The following is a 14,513-nucleotide window of genomic DNA, read 5'->3' as shown; positions in this document are numbered from 1 at the left end:
TTCAATCAGTACTCGTCCCCGCCCGCCATGTGCTTCAAAACTGCATATGTATCTCGTGATATCAAGGTTGGGCAACCAGTCACAACAAGGCGTTACGAGTCCCATTTATACCGGCGCCATTTTGGGCGAGGCCAGGCAGGTCCAGGATATAGTCAAAATGTCTCCACCAAACAGCGGTCGGACCAGAACCCCTTTCGGCAGTTTAAAAAGGTTCTGTTAAATGACAACAGAAGAGATAGGCAACAAGAACAATCAGTCAAAAGAGGTGACGCTTTCGTGAATGGGGCCCATGCCCTAGTAGGCAAGCGTCCAAGTTCCAAGGTGTCCCAGGGCCATTTTAGTGGACCAGGCCCAAATCCAAAGAGCCGGCCGCCATTTTGAAAGTCTTGTTGCAGCCGCCTTTCGCTGCACCGCAAAAGTAAACGCAACTCAGCTGGATGGGGGTGAGGCACTGTGCCGCAAGAGCGGGCGCAATGCAGCTGGAAGGCTAGTGAAACGCTAAGGAGCGCCCCACTGCAGATGAGGTTCCTCCACGTGGGGAGACGGCCGTTTGCGCTGCCTCCCCCCCCGGGCCCCCCACGCCGTCTTTCGGCGCAGCATTGTAGGATAGCCACACCAGTGCGGCAACTTGCTGGACACCACCTCGGTGCCATCCGGATCTCGGCGCGTTCGAGTCGCTGTACCGCAAGAGTGGGCGAAATTCAGCTAGATGGCGGGTGAGTCGCTGTACAGCAAGAGCGGGCGGAACTCAGCTGGATGGCGGGTGAGTCACTGTACCGCAAGAGTGAAACGGCAAAGGGCGCCGCACTGCACATGAGGTGCCTCCACCTGGGGAGGCGGGAGAAGGCCATTTGCGCTGCCTCCCCCCCTCCCACCCCCGGGCACCCCACGCCGTATTTCGGCGCAGCATTGTAGGATAGCCACACCAGTGCGGCAACTTGCTGGACACCACCTCGGTGCCATCCGGATCTCGATGCATTGTGCTGCCTTCGGCCTATTCGCACATCGGTCCGCTACTGACGCCGCCTCACAGGCCAGCGGATTTTGTAGGCTTTTTATAGCCCAAAGCCTCATAACAGGTCATGTGACTTGTTTATAAAACTTTTCATTGGTTCATTTTACTTTTAGTTTCCTAATGATGAAATGCTTGATCATATGACCTAAAAATAACACTTTTCATTGGATTGAAACATTTTTTTTTCCCAAACGATGAAAGCCCCACCTTTTTTTTTCTCATTCGGCAATCCAAAAAGGTTCCGTTAGATGACAACAGAGGGGACAGGCAACAAGAACCATCACTCAAAAAAGGGGAGGGCAATATATTCCCTACCGGGTCACTTTGAGGCTCCACCGGAAATCATCGAATTGATAGTCTACAGTGTTTCTGGATGTTTCAGACTGAAGCTGGCGTCAGCATGAGAGCACCACCATCCCGTAGCTCCGTCGTGGCCATTCCGCAAGCAATCATGGCAGCCACTCCCCACCGGAAGCCTGCGGGAGTCGGGGGCCCCCAAGACTTTTGTTGAATCTTCAAGGCTGAGGGGACGCTTTCGAGAATGGGGCCCAAGCCCTACCAGACAAGCGTCCGAGTTCCAAGGTGTCCCACGGCCATTTTAGTGGACCAGGCCCAAATCCAAAGAGCCGGCCGCCATTTTAAGATTCCTGTGGCAGCCGCCTATCGCTGCACTGCAAGAGTGGGCGCAATTCAACTACATGGTGAGCGAGACGCTGTAGCCGCAAGAGCGGGCGGTAAACAGCTAAATGGCGGATGAGGCACAGTGCAGCAAAAGCGGGCAAAAAACTGCTGATTGGTGACTGAAACGGTAAAAGGGCGCCCCACTACAGCAGACGAGCCTCCACCTGGGGAGGCCCGTTCACGCCGCCTCCCCCCCCCCCCCCCCCCGGGCGCCCCACGCCGTTTTTCGGTGCAGCATTGTAGGATGCCAAAACCAGTGCGGCTAGTAAAAGACAACACCTGGGTGCCGTCCAGATCTCAGTGCGTTGTGCTGCCCTAGGACTATTCGCACAACAGACCGCTACTGACCATTGTTGCTGTGTTTACATTTTTTTTTTAACGTGTTTACTGTTTTTGGTGCATTGTATATATTTATAAGTTATTAAAGTGTTATAATCCTACTACTTTGTTGGAGTGCTATATATTTTTAATGTGACACATAATTGTGAAGACTTTGATGTACAAAAAGGCATCCCTGGAATCTTCCTTTTCAGGCTCGGTCCCACACACCCTCACAGTGAGAATCCCCTCCCCAATCACAATACAAGATCGTTATCAGATAGTAGGAACGTGTGAGGTGTGACGGATCTCATGGGGTGGGGGCCTTGATCTACTGTAACTCCTTTAAAGAGGGGTGATTCTTTACAGTTGAGGCCATAAACTACATCCGCAGGGCTAGGTGATAGCCTGAGACCGGCCTGGACAATCAGACACAAAGGAAGAGGAGTGTCAGAGGGTGCGGTAGTGAATAGGGTGAAAGGGAGGTGTCGGGCGGGCACAGGGTGTGATTCTCAGGGAAGAGCAGCGCAGATGGGGGGAGGTTTATGGCCCATGCATAAGAGAGAGAGCGGGGGTGACCAATGCGTGGGGGAGATGCTTGCGAGGGTGGGGAGCCATGCTGAGGATCGGCGGCGTGCAGAGAGTGGGTCTGGTCAAGGCATCTAAAATGGCTGTCGTGCACGACAAAAGTGTGGCATTGGAAAAAAAGCAAGATGGCGCAGACAATGTTTATCAATACGGATTATTTTATAACAATTATTTTTAACAATATATTTACTCGCAGTGTCAAAATGGCAGTCAACACTTCCTGATTTCCTTCGAATCGAACGTTAACAGACGTCACGATAGGCGTCGTGCAGACAGTGGGTCTGGTCCAGGCATCTAAAATGGCTGCGGTGCACGACAAAAGTGTGGCATTGGAAAAAAAGCAAGATGGCGCAGACAATGTTTATCATTACGGATTAATTTATAACAATTATGTTTAACAATATATTTACTCGCAGTGTCAAAATGGCGGTCAACACTTCCTGATTTCCTTTGAATCAAACGCTATCAGACGTCATGCAGCAAAAGAACATCAAAAAAAATGCTCACGCGCAGCCGCTGGAAGACAAGTATCAACATATATGAGCATCCTCAGCCACCCTCAGAAAACATAGGGGGTCAGGATACGTCTCCCGTACCCCCTTATACCCATTTCTCACATTGTTTTTCCTCCATCTTGTAATTTAATTCAAACGAAACCCAAAATGGCGAATTCCCGTTTCGCGTCCTGATTCGCTACCCGGTTCGCGAACCGGAAAGCGCTTCTTCCGCAAAAAATGGAATTTTTTTATTTGCCCCACAGGACCCTTTAATAACCCCAACATCATTCCTAGGGGGTCAAGAAGGGTCTACCTTGCCCCCTTTCATTAAATTCCCCCTTCGTTTTTCTCCTCTTCTTGTCTCTCGATCCTTCCGAGAGACAAGAGGGCGGCCGCACCGGACTGTTTAGAATGTTGACAGACGCCAGAGAGCCAATCAGCTTCGCTTCGCAAAGCTCCGTTACGCGAAAAGTTCGCGAACCGGAGCGCTACCCCGGACGCTGTTACAGATATATCTGTTTTTTAAACGTTAATTTCTCAAAATCCACTGGCGCACATATATTGAGACCCAGCAAAGGCACATCGGGCTAACAGTCCCTACAATTTTGCAAAGTTTCGTGCAAATCCATTCAGCCGTTCGAGCTAAAAGTGAGGCCAAACGCCCTATGGAAAACTCAATGTTAAAAACGCGTTTTGGGACCCCCCTTTTTTCTCGGCCCCCCCTTGACGAAAATTTGCCATTTTCCTGAAAATTTCAGCCGATTATGTCCACAAACGCCAAAGTTATTAGACATAGAATTTTCAAAAGTTCCATAGAGAAAAAATCCTAACTATATATACCTACTGGCGACTGCCAGTAGGTAATATATATATACATATATAGATGGGCAGAATCCTCTCTGGAGCAAAGAAGGAGAGAGACCACACAGGGGAGTCTGCGGAGGAAGATTGTATTGCCAAATTAAACCAAATGTCAGGGCGGATGCATTTCGGCATGGGTTTGCCTTCTTCAGCGCCAAATGGTTTCACAGGAGTCAGACAGTGTGAACGGTTTAAATACCTTTCTCTTCTCCTGCTCGATGTAAAGGTAGCTCCGCCCCCCCAGCAGCATGTGTCCTTAATTGTTACTCGGGTCTCGCTGTAGGACGCCCAGTGCGTCAGAACTACAGAGTCCAGAATGCTGTAAGCTGATCTTTAGTTGCAATGGGGGTAAATAAAGTCAGGCGGGCCCCCTTTCCAAATATAATGTTCATGGCTGTAACCTCCTCAGCTCCCCGTACTGTGCACATAACAAAGTCCCAGCAACACATTAGGCAGGGGTAGGACTGGCATTGCAGTTCACCCAACGTGGGGCACAGTGGCTCGCAGCACTGCCAATTTACTTGCCGTTTCTTTGTATGGGAACCAGACAATCCCAGTACCCTGGGCAACGAAATTTCTCCACCAACGCGGAAAAGCCAGCTTCGTCCGGTCCACTCGAGGCACAGGGATCTCTCAGAGCGCGTTACTGGAACTCGCGCTTGTAATATGGGCAGAATCCTCTCTGGAGCAAAGAAGGAGAGAGACCACACAGGGGAGTCTGCGGAGGAAGATTTTATTGCCAAATTAAACCAAATGTCAGGGCGGATGCATTTCGGCATGGGTTTGCCTTCTTCAGCGCCAAATGGTTTCACAGGAGTCAGACAGTGTGAACGGTTTAAATACCTTTCTCTTCTCCTGCTCGATGTAAAGGTAGCTCCGCCCCCCCAGCAGCATGTGTCCTTAATTGTTACTCGGGTCTCGCTGTAGGACGCCCAGTGCGTCAGAACTACAGAGTCCAGAATGCTGTAAGCTGATCTTTAGTTGCAATGGGGGTAAATAAAGTCAGGCGGGCCCCCTTTCCAAATATAATGTTCATGGCTGTAACCTCCTCAGCTCCCCGTACTGTGCACATAACAAAGTCCCAGCAACACATTAGGCAGGGGTAGGACTGGCATTGCAGTTCACCCAACGTGGGGCACAGTGGCTCGCAGCACTGCCAATTTACTTGCCGTTTCTTTGTATGGGAACCAGACAATCCCAGTACCCTGGGCAACGAAATTTCTCCACCAACGCGGAAAAGCCAGCTTCGTCCGGTCCACTCGAGGCACAGGGATCTCTCAGAGCGCGTTACTGGAACTCGCGCTTGTAATATGGGCAGAATCCTCTCTGGAGCAAAGAAGGAGAGAGACCACACAGGGGAGTCTGCGGAGGAAGATTTTATTGCCAAATTAAACCAAATGTCAGGGCGGATGCATTTCGGCATGGGTTTGCCTTCTTCAGCGCCAAATGGTTTCACAGGAGTCAGACAGTGTGAACGGTTTAAATACCTTTCTCTTCTCCTGCTCGATGTAAAGGTAGCTCCGCCCCCCCAGCAGCATGTGTCCTTAATTGTTACTCGGGTCTCGCTGTAGGACGCCCAGTGCGTCAGAACTACAGAGTCCAGAATGCTGTAAGCTGATCTTTAGTTGCAATGGGGGTAAATAAAGTCAGGCGGGCCCCCTTTCCAAATATAATGTTCATGGCTGTAACCTCCTCAGCTCCCCGTACTGTGCACATAACAAAGTCCCAGCAACACATTAGGCAGGGGTAGGACTGGCATTGCAGTTCACCCAACGTGGGGCACAGTGGCTCGCAGCACTGCCAATTTACTTACATATATAGATGTAGATATAGATATATAGATACACATATAATCTACTGGCGATTGCCAATATGTAGTATCAGTTAGGACCTATTTTCCATAGCAATAACATATATATATATATATATATTACCTACTGGCGGTCGCCAGTAGGTATATATAGTTAGTATCTGTCACAGCGTACCGGATAGCGCACTAGTTCGCGTACTTTTCGCGTAACGGAGCTTTGCAAAGCGAAGCTGATTGGCTGTACGGTGTCTGTCAACATTCTAAACAGTCCGTAGCGGCCGGCATCTTGTCTCTCGGTAGGATCGAGAGTCAAGAGGAGGCCAAAACGAAGGGGCAAATGACCATAAGGGGGCAGAGTAGATCCTCCTTGACCCCCTAGGTTTGATGTGGAGGCTTTAAAAGGGCCCCGCGGGGCAAAACAAAAAAAAAATGTTTTTTTCGTGGGGTGCGCCCGGTACGCGTACCGGAAAGCGGTCTGGGGAGCGTACTATAAGGAAACAAGAATGATTGACTTTTAACTTATTGTATGTTTATCAAATGTTCGGTTTTTTAAAAAAAATTATTTTTATTTACGTAGCTACATGTAGGTACCAATGCAGAGTCTATAAATTAATAAACGCCGTCTCCTTTGTAGATATCTTGCCTGTTGTTAAAGAAGTTATTGTGGTATATGGAATTCATACCATAGTCTGTCTGGAAAGCCGAAACAATATGGAGGCAGGAGATGATAAAGAGATGTTAAATACACATTGGGGATTATATAGTGGGAGAAAGGAAGTAACTATGAACAAAGTTAGTATGTAACACCAAAAAGTTGCACAGTATATTTAAAGTCTGACTTCACGTTATAATCAATTTGCTACTAGTTTACAATATACATATAAAAATAAATAATGTTTCAAACAATTTTTGAATTAAGAAATACAAATTTATTTTTCAGATTGTTTTTCAAAATTTAAAAGAAAATCTAAAAAATCATGATCATTTTTTTGTTCATTTTTCAGTAGAAAATCCACTGTATCTACACATTGCACAAGTTCATTGTTTATTGTATCGTCGTAGAAATCCTGGTCAACTTTTGTTTTTCTGTTTCAGTTTTCAAGTTGTTTTCTTGTCCTTCCATTTTGAATTCTGAAAAATGAATTTTTTAAAAATATATCAGTACAGATAGGGCACTGTTGGGTTTCAGTACAGACAGGCAGTTTGGTTATTTAAACAGTGTTTTTTTCTTTGGGCAGTGTATGGTATCAAATTGGAAGTAGAAATATGAAGAAAATTATCAAATAAACTCAATTCTGAATAATACTAGAGAAGTCTAACTCTATCCTTAATTCAAGGCCGGCGCTAGGCATGGGCAGCGTGGGCTGCCGCTCAGGGCCTCGCACTCAGCCCACCAGCATGGGGCCACGCACTGGTGATGTGTCCTTTTGTTTTCCTGGAGATCTATCACAAAGAAAGGTTTCGCCTGCAATTAAGGTCCATTGGAGGGGGCCCCCTCCTTGGGCCTCCCATGGATGGTGTCAGCAGGTATAGGGGAGGGAGAAGGAGACGCTCCCTCAATTGTAAGGAGACCATTCACAGACACTGTGGGGGGTCCATTGTCCAGCATTTTGGCGCACCCTCAGTTTTAACTTTTAGACCACAATCAATTCTTACACCTATGAAGGTGTGAGAAATGCGTGTGGATTAAAAGTTAAAACTGTGGGGGTGTCGAAATGCTGGACAATGGGGCCCCCACAGTGTCTGTGAATGTTCTCCTTGCAAGTGGCCACTTATGTAATTTGGAGGGGGCCTCGCGCACGTTCCCTTTTAGCCCAGGGCCTCGCAAATCCTTGGACTGGCCCTACCATAACTAAAACAGAGAAGTCTAATTTATTTTATAAGTATTACAGAGTGATAGAATATAACTGTCTGAAAATGTTTTTCTAATTAGCTTTCAGTACAGAACATAGTTCAGTTTTAAAAATAATATCTTACCTTTTAAATATAACTTGAAGTTGTCAGTTGATTTTTAGTTGTTCTGCACTTCACGAAGTAGTAGTGAAAATGGCTGTGTTTCTCTCTCTTTGTTTATTTATATTCAGGTACATAACCAATTAAATGTCATGATATAATAGTAGAAATTGAAAGTAATATTTTAATTGGTTGTCATTTCCAACACTTCCGATATGTTTTGTGAAGTAATTTACCTCAGGGATTTTAGAGAGTTCTACATGCTAAATGGCTAAATGGTATTCCAACGAAATTTGTGAAAATGGTAGGGATTGGTATGTAGTATGAGCTAATGTTTAATTGGTGAAAGTGTCTCCAGTGGTTTTTCTGTAAATTACTTTCCCACCTTTTTTGAGCGAGTGCTTGTCAGTGCGTTTCCCGGTACGCGAACCTGCAGCGTTATGGGAGTCCTCCATTTTGTGTTTCGGTAGAATTGAGATATAAGATGGAGGGTAAATAATGTTCAGAATGGGTAGATTGGGGTACTTTAGACGTATCCTGTCTCCCTAAGTTTTCTGAGGGTGGCTGAGGAGGCTCATATATGTCGAGAAAAAAAAAAAAAAAATTCGCATGGTTAGCTGCCGGTACGCGAAATAGGTAGCGTACCGGGAAGCGAATATAAGTGAAAATAAGAGAAAAAGGGTATATTCGAAATTTCAAAAGAGTAAACTGAGTTAAGGGCGCTCTGAAAAGAGCTTTTGTGTTCTGTGTAAGTTCTAGAAACTTATAAGTAGGAACCAATACACATTCTTAAATTTAGTATGAAAACTCTGTTCCCCTCATCTGAGAAATGCACGTCATCTCCTCTGTAGATATCTTGCATGTAGTAACGCAAGTTATTGTTGTAGATGCAGCCCATTCCATGGTCCCTCATGTAAGCTGAAACAGACTTATTTACATGCTTCCTCGCTTTCTCAATTTGTGGACAAAATTGATTGGACCATTTCCATTTTTGTCTTTGGCATATATTGGAATATACTAAGGCAGTTTGAGGAAAAAGTGTCATAAATTGCTCAAAGGTGTCTTTTAGGAGCATTTCCAGACCTACCCCAGTCAAAGTGCCCAAATCGTTTCCTACACAGTGCACTATTATGAGGTCAGGGGTTGACAAATGTAAAAAGGTTTTCACCAATGGTATCAATTGGTGACATTTCAATCCTCTTCGACCAATCCATTTGATTTCCACATTTTGTAAATTGAGGTTGTGTAAATTTCTGTTATCAGCATACCTGTGAGCCCAGTGGATGTAGCTATGTCCCAGAATCCAGACTGAAAACATGGCTAGAGGAGTTTTTGATGCAGTCAGATGAAGTGTGGGAATGAAATGGCAGTTGAAATAGTGATGTTTGTAATGTAAAAAACTGTGCAGTTTAAGTGCAAATGATTCATTAGCAGTGATTGGTGTATTTCCATTGCTGAAAACAGAAAGTTAGGGTGCATGGATGTGTTCTTTGTAAGACGTATTTTGAATGGTTATTTAAAAATGTTGTTATGAAAGATTGCAGTGGATTAGCAGGTGTACTGAGAGTTCAGAGTTCATTTGAAACATTGTTGTGTGAACTTGTGAACATGACAGGTCTGGCAGGCGGTAGTTGCTATGGAAAAGAGGTAGAAAGGGCAGAGGGGGGAAGGGTGTTGATTTGAAAAAAGTGAGGGAAGGGTTTTTATTGGTTGACATGAGAGATATGTGTGATGAATATCAGCGTTTCAGTGCCTTTGTTGGTTCCAGCCTCTGGAGTGCATACCTTTAATTCTGCTAAAGAATAATTGGTGTGTTTCTGAGTCTGTTTTGAATTTCAAAAAGAATTTATAAAGGTGAGTTATCGTTTATATTTTTTAGATAAAGAGTAGTATGCTTTTTTGCGTAAATAAGAAAGTCAGCTGTGTATTTAAAATGATGTTTTGCGTCAAGTGTTTGCATTCTGCTTTCAAAGGCGATTTTGGATTCTTTTACCAATTGTAATTATAGATAATGTAAAGTATTAGTACTGACAAGGTGTGTATGTATATAGGAGTTGTGCATGTTAAAAGTTATTGTAAAAAAGGTGCAAGTTCCTTAAAAAAACGTTTTCATGAGTATTAGGGCATTTTATGTCTGTTCCCCATGAATGTAGGTGTATTATTGTTTTACATAGGGCCCGATGTAGGTGGTCGTTTCAGGCCATTTATCGACTGGTTTTGGCCGATTTCGGCCGTTTCCGACCGGTTAATGGCCAATCGGTATGTAGGGGCCTAAATCCAAGGCCACATGTAGGTAAAACTACATTTACAGAATCGGAAAAATTATTGGTTCGGTAAAATACTGAATCTGTAATTTTACCGATTCTGTAAATTTGCTATGTAGGGGGGACTCTTCTCAGTCTCAAAGGCCTTAACGAATCGGTATTTTAGCATGAAATCAAACTTCATTGTAAAATACTGATTCCGGTGTGCATGCACATGTGTGCTTGCACACCTATGTCATGTGAAAGGCAGACCTGCCCTTAGGGCAGGTATTCCTGCCACATGGCACCTGTGCCTGTTTTGAGGGTGCCAGAGGGTGTCAAAGTGATACCCCCTGCACCCTTGTGAATTCTTTAATTACCGATTCGGTAAATACCGAATCGGTAATGCCTAATCATTCCTATGGGCTTCAAAGCCCATAGGAATGATTAATTGTTTGAGTTACATAGCCATGTTAAAAGAAAATGATGCATAAGTGTTGCACGGGCATTGTAAATACCCTCCTATGTGTGCTTAGCAATTTCAAGTCACTTCCCCCGGGTTCAAGGGCCTTGTAAATACGTCCCCATGTGTGTCTGGTCATTTGAAGTCACTTTCCTCGTAGTGCAAGGCCCTTGTAAGTACGCCTCCATGTGTGCCAGGAAAATTTTCATTTTGATTGTTTGAGTTACATAGCCATGTTAAAAGTTATTGTAAAAAAGGTGCAAGTTCCTTTAAAAAACGTTTTTATGTGTATTAGGGCATTTTATGTCTGTTCCCCATGAATGTAGGTGTATTATTGTTTTACATAGGGCCCGATGTAGGTGGTCGTTTCAGGCCATTTACCGACCGGTTTCGGCCGATTTCGGCCGTTTCCGACCGGTAAATGGCCAATCGGTATGTAGGGGCCTAAGGGGCAAATGCATCAACCTATTTAGGAAGTGCAAACGGTGTGAATCGGTAAATTCGGCCGTTTGCACTTCCTAAATAAGTTTTTGGGATGCATCATGCATTTTTGTGAAAATCACTATTTTTGCGATTTCCAAAAATGCGATTGCTTTTAAGGAATCGCAATTTTGCGATTCCTTAAAAGCAATGCATCATTGTTTTGAAATTTGCGAATTTCAAAATAGGGAGTGAAAATTACCACGAGGTTGAACCTCGTGGTAATTTGCGAAAATGTTTAAATATGCACAAAAATGCATTTTTTAAAGTGTAATGTTACAAACACACATGTCCTTAGGACATGTGTGTGTGAAACATGCACTTAAAAATACATTACAGCGGTGCAGTGGGGGGTCCTTTGGAACCCCCCCCTGCACCCATGTAATGCATGAACAAATTGCGATTCTGAAAAAGAAAATCGCAATTTGTTAAAGCCTTCCCATTGATCCCTATGGGCCTTTTGGCCCATAGGAATCAATGGGAATAGCGATTTTGCACTTAGGAAATCACATAATATTTGCGATTCGGTAAAAATTGCGATTTTTACCGAATTACAAATATTTTAGGAAAATATACATGCATCCCATTTTGCGAATTCCAAATTGCGATTCCCTAGTTTTCGCAATTTGGAATTCGCAAAAGGCCGGGATGATGCATGTGCCCCTAAATCCAAGGCCACATGTAGGTAAATCTACATTTACAGAATCTGAAAAATTATTGGTTCGGTAAAATACCGAATCGGTAATTTTACCGATTCTGTAAATTTGCTATGTAGGGGGGACTCTTCTGAGTCCCAAAGGCCTTAACGAATCGGTATTTTAGCATGAAATAAAACTTCATGGTAAAATACCGATTCCGGTGTGCATGCACATGTGTGCATGCACACCTATGTCATGTGAAAGGCAGACCTGCCCTTAGGGCAGGTATGCCTGCCACATGGCACCTGTATCTGTTTTGAGGGTGCCAGAGGGTGTCAGAGTGATACCCCTTGCACCCTTGTGAATTCTTTAATTACCGATTCGGTAAATACAGAATCGGTAATGCCTAATCATTCCTATGGGCTTCAAAGCCCATAGGAATGATTAATTGTTTGAGTTACATAGCCATGTTAAAAGAAAATGACGCATAAGTGTTGCACGGGCATTGTAAATACCCTCCTATGTGTGCTTAGCAATTTCAAGTCACTTCCCCCGGGTTCAAGGGCCTTGTAAATACGTCCCCATGTGTGTCTGGTCATTTGAAGTCACTTTCCTCGTAGTGCAAGGCCGTTGTAAATACGCCCCCATGTGTGCCTGGAAAATTTTCATTTTGATTGTTTGAGTTACATAGCCATTATAAAGTTATTGAAAAAAAGGTGCAAGTTCCTTCAAAAAACGTTTTCATGTGTATTAGGGCATTTTAAGTCTGTTCCCCATGAATGTAGGTGTATTATTGTTTTACATAAAAGGTTTAAAAACTTTTTTTGAAATCAAATGCATGCACACTTAGGGCCCGATGTAGGTGGTCGTTTCAGGCCATTTACTGACCGGTTTCGGTCGATTTCGGCCGTTTACGACCGGTAAATGACCAATCGGTATGTAGGGGCCTAAATCTAAGGCCACATGTAGGTAAATCTACATTTACAGAATCGGAAAAATTATTGGTTCGGTAAAATACCGAATCGGTAATTTTTCCGATTCTGTAAATTTGCTATGTAGGGGGAACTCTTCTGAGTCCCAAAGGCCTTAAGGAATCGATATTTTAGCATGAAATAAAACTTCATGGTAAAATACCGATTCCGGTGTGCATGCACATGTGTGCATGCACACCTATGTCATGTGAAAGGCAGACCTGCCCTTAGGGCAGGTATGCCTTCCACATGGCACCTGTGCCTGTTTTGAGGGTGCCAGAGGGTGTCAAAGTGATACCCCTTGCACCCTTGTGAATTCTATAATTACCGATTCGGTAAATACCGAATCGGTAATGCCGAATCATTCCTATGGGCTTCAAAGCCCATAGGAATGATAAATTGTTTGAGTTACATAGCCATGTTAAAAGAAAATGATGCATTAGTGTTGCACGGGCATTGTAAATACCCTCCTATGTGTGCTTAGCAATTTCAAGTCGCTTCCCCCGTTTCAAGGGCCTTGTAAATACGTCCCCATGTGTGTCTGGTCATTTGAAGTCACTTTCCTCGTAGTGCAAGGCCCTTGTAAATACGTCCCCATGTGTGCCTGGAAAATTTTCATTTTGATTGTTTGAGTTACATAGCCATGTTAAAAGTTATTGAAAAAAAGGTGCAAGTTCCTTAAAAAAACGTTTTCATGTGTATTAGGGTATTTTAAGTCTGTTCCCCATGATTGTAGGTGTATTATTGTTTTACATAAAAGGTTTAAAAACTTTTTTTGAAATCAAATTCATGCACACTTAGGGCCCGATGTAGGTGGTCGTTTCAGGCCATTTACCGACCGGTTTCGGCCGATTTCGGCCGTTTCTGACCGGTAAATGGCCAATCGGTATGTAGGGGCCTAAAGCCAAGGCCACATGTAGGTAAATCTACATTTACAGAATCGGAAAAATTATTGGTTTGGTAAAATACCGAATCGGTAATTTTACCGATTCTGTAAATTTGCTATGTAGGGGGGACTCTTCTAAGTCTCAAAGGCCTTAACGAATCGGTATTTTAGCATGAATTCAAACTTCATGGTTAAATACCGATTCCGGTGTGCATGCACATGTGTGCTTGCACACCTATGTCATGTGAAAGGCAGACCTGCCCTTAGGGCTGGTATGCCTGCCACATGGCACCTGTGCCTGTTTTGAGGGTGCCAGAGGGTGTCAAAGTGATACCCCCTGCACCCTTGTGAATTCTATTATTATATTCATTTTTATAGCATTGTTGAATCTAATTTTTACTGGTATTGATTTACTGTTTGGTAATAGTGGTTAATAACATTTTGTATTATATTTCACCACAGATTCAACTGCAGATTATTTGGAAATTAGACAATGCCGTCTAAGGATAGAATTCGAAAGGCTACGAAACGTCAAAGACAGCAGTTGACTAACATTTTGCAGCAGTCCTCTACATTAGAATTACCTCAACAGACGAAGAGAACACCGGGTAAGAGTACCAAATCATTCCTTAGAAACATTTGTAGAAACAAAAGTATAACTACTGAACAAGTTTTAGTCCAGAAAAAGAGAGCCAATTTAAATGGAAAGGAAAGGCCTGTCTAGAGCAGGAGATAACTCTGTGCATGGCAGTACAAGGGCAAATATATTCAGGGACATTCGTAAGCGAATGTTCCGCAACAGGGTAATTGTCAATTTGCTAAAACAATTTAAAAAAGGTCAACAGAAAGTGTCATTTTATAAGAAAAAGAAAAATGTAGAGAAAATTATTGATCAGGCTTTCGAAATTAAGTGAAAGTTATTTATTTTGGTAATTAATAGAATTAGGAAACTAAACAAGGTAATCTATGTTTTCAAATCTAATAGTAGATGGAAGAGAGAAGTAAATCAAAGTAATTTTTGTGAAGTTTTCTTAGGCGAATGGATGCATAGTTCAAATAGTGAGGCATTTTTTAATGAGGAGAGTTATTTTCAGGACAATGTTTTGGTG

This window comes from Lissotriton vulgaris, chromosome 8 (genome assembly GCF_964263255.1).
Source record: "Lissotriton vulgaris chromosome 8, aLisVul1.2, whole genome shotgun sequence".
Lineage (NCBI taxonomy): Eukaryota > Metazoa > Chordata > Amphibia > Caudata > Salamandridae > Lissotriton > Lissotriton vulgaris.
The sequence above is the reverse complement of the archived record's forward strand: the minus strand, read 5'-3'. Positions refer to the sequence as shown.